Source organism: Solanum lycopersicum, chromosome 2, assembly GCF_036512215.1.
Source record: "Solanum lycopersicum chromosome 2, SLM_r2.1".
Taxonomy (NCBI): Eukaryota; Viridiplantae; Streptophyta; class Magnoliopsida; order Solanales; family Solanaceae; genus Solanum; species Solanum lycopersicum.
The window spans coordinates 55,171,823-55,175,017 of record NC_090801.1 but is presented as its reverse complement, the minus strand read 5'-3'; the positions used below and the strand labels follow the sequence as shown (position 1 = coordinate 55,175,017).

Sequence of the window (3,195 nt, the reverse complement as noted above, 5' to 3'; positions counted from 1 at the left end):
TTCAAGTTTAGGGTTAAATCTTAATTCTCCGAATAACATAATTATAATGATTTTTATATATCATAATGCACCCACTATTTAACACATATCTCAATATATCAAAACTTGAATCCTAATATGATAATCAAATGAAAATAATTAAAGCCGAAACTAACTGCCCAACACATCAATGGCGGACTACAAAACTATTTGCTGAAACCACTTATTTTCAATGTTCAAATTCATATTTATCGTTCCACTATTAATAATCCTAATCTTGGAGTAATCATTGTCCAATGATTAGGACTAATCATTGTCCAATGATTGAACCATAATACTTATACACATTTATAATCTCAAGTTCACAAGTTCACATATTAGTATAAATTATACACATTTTAACCTAAAAATCTATTCCTAGTTACACAAAAATTTAATAGAAAGGATAAGAATAATTACCTTGATATCTCGAGATAAAAATATCGATGTTTCTCCTCCTTTTTCTTTTTCTTTTCTCCCTTTCTTTTCTTTTCTTACCTGCGTATTTCTTTCTGTTTTTTTTTTCTTCGTATGAGCACTCGCAGCTTTTAAAAGGGTTAGGGCACTTTGCCCCTTTTCTTTATATTTTATTTTATTTATTTATTGAATTAATTTCCTTTTTCTTTTCTTTTTTTTCTCTTTTCTTTTCTTTTTTTTCCATTATTATTAGCAACAAAATAATCTTTTATTAAATCTAAAAATCATGTCACTCATTCTTATAAGTGATATAAATTAATCATAAAATCTACTAAAAAGGTTAATATAAAAATAATGGTTGAAATTTCTAAAACGACTAAGAGGGTCGTTACATTTATATCATTTGCATTTATATTCATTCCAATCTGTATACCATTTGCATTTATATTCATTCTAATTTTCATGTTGTATTTTGTATAATGAAACTTATATCTCTTGATTAGTTTGTATTCTTTTCAACATGTATGTCAAATAAATTCAATATTCAGTTTTCAATAATTATTGTAATGAAACTTTATGATAATAGGTTATAGTTTTATCTATTAAATTTAAAATTTTTTAACTTAGAAATTTGATTTGACATACTTTTTTTCACAGTGTATTTATTCTATCTTTCAAATTTTGTATCCTTGCTTAAATCATATTCATTCCAATCTGTATACCATTTGCATTTATATTCATTCTAATTTTCATGTTGTATTTTGTATAATGAAACTTATATCTCTTGATTAGTTTGTATTCTTTTCAACATGTATGTCAAATAAATATGTAGCTATTTAAGAAACACATTCGTATTCGTATATCTTTTCTATATTTATTTTTCTATTCAGAATTTTATTTCCTTTCTTAAGTCATATTCATTCCAATATGTATATATCATTTGTACAAAATATGATGAAAAAGTGAAAATAAAATATAAAATTGAAAAAAATACGAGAATATTTGTTGCAATCATTCTTATATAAATACCTAGTTAGTTGACTTAGTAAGCCCATAAGGAATAAAACGTTTTCTTCAATTGCATGCCGACGTATTAGAATATAAGACATGATATCTTATTCCATATTCTATGCTAATATAAATGTCTCTTACTATTACTACGTGTGACTATTGATTCCATTTCTCTCTCTATATATTTTATATATATGTGTGATTTTTGTAGCCAAAATTATTATAAGACACTGAAATCTCCAAATTCTTTACAATTCAACTTATATAGAAAATTAAATGGCTTCAAAATCTTTTCACTATCAAGGCAATCAATCATTCTCTATAACAAAAAAGGTACAGAACACTTCATATACTTCCTATATTGCAATTCTTCTTTCTCTCGTTACATATTCTTAATCCATCGAATTTTGTTATGTTGATTTATTTAATTCTGTTATTTTTGTTGCTTGCAGGGTTATATAATTCATCCTAAATCACTTAATATCGTTTGGGGAAATGATAAGCGTTATTGGAAGCTACCCAAAAATGAGTAAGAATACAATTTTCTTTAATTTTATTTTTGCCAACTATATTTTGATTTCATAAAGAAGTTGAACATTAATTTTTATAAAAGGACAACATTTTGCATAATGAAAAGACAATATAGGAGTACATATATAAATTCATCTTGAGATCAATTTAATTATACTGATCTCCTGTTGTATTTAATATGTTGACGTTTTTATCAAATATATTTGAATTATACAGAAAGGATGATGCAGAACTTATACAAGTAAATTGGTTGGAGGTAACTGGTTGCATCGATGATATTAATATAGCGAAAAAAACATCATATAATATTGAATTTACAATGTCATTGATGATTGATGCGTTCGGTTGGAGTGATTCACCAATTTATCTTATGGCTAAATGGGGAGATAATACTCAATGGAGAAAGGTGAATTTGGCAACTAAGACTAATGACAAAAAGATGATATCAGAAACTATTACTATAAAAAAAGGAAAAGGGAGCAATACTGATAAAATTTATTTTGGATTGTATGAAGTTTGGAACAAAAAGTGGAAAGGAGGTCTCAAAATTCATCCCATAAACCTAACTCAAGTGGAAAAACAATACTCGTAAGATTGAAACATGTGTCCTTGTAATTCCATAAATCAGAGTTCAAAAAAGGGATAGCTTAATTAATTATTTTTTATTTTGTTCATGTATTTTGGAGTGTTTCTTAAATTGATTTGTATTTTGTAATTTTGTATTTAATTTATATTTCTTACGTCATGAATATAATTATAATTTTCTTGCCACTTCACTCCTCCAGAATTTTGCGTACACTCCTCCCTTTTATATCAGCGAAAGCAAATAAATTTGTAACTTTGTGATAGCTGACAATATTATATATACGAAAATCGTTACAAGCTAATACAGTGAATGATTCAATACATTAACATGAAGTTAGAAAAAGTTGTAATTAAAAGAAAAAATAGTTTGGTTCACAAAATAGTAACATTTTTACATGATATGGGGCGGTTAGAGGAGTAACTTGAAACAATTATATTTGATGTTGTTGTGATGACTGATTTATATAGAATTGTTCTGATTTGCCACAACTTGTTCCTTATTAGTGAAAAATGACTCCCCAAATTAGTTTGTTAGAGTGAGTGTGACGAAATTGCATTATTCTCAATTATCATATAAGATTTAAGAGGAGCTTAGTTATAACTTTTCTTAACTATCGATTTTTTTTACATAAG

At 26.0% G+C, this 3,195-nt stretch overlaps 1 long non-coding RNA gene across 1 annotated transcript; it reads left to right on the top strand.

The window, feature by feature from the left end:
* Positions 1-1,651: 1,651 nt before the first annotated feature.
* LOC138341774 (uncharacterized) lies at positions 1,652-2,748 on the top strand. Its single transcript, XR_011214723.1, has 3 exons — positions 1,652-1,779; positions 1,899-1,975; positions 2,194-2,748. It is a non-coding gene; the product is annotated as an uncharacterized lncRNA (long non-coding RNA).
* Positions 2,749-3,195: the final 447 nt, after the last annotated feature.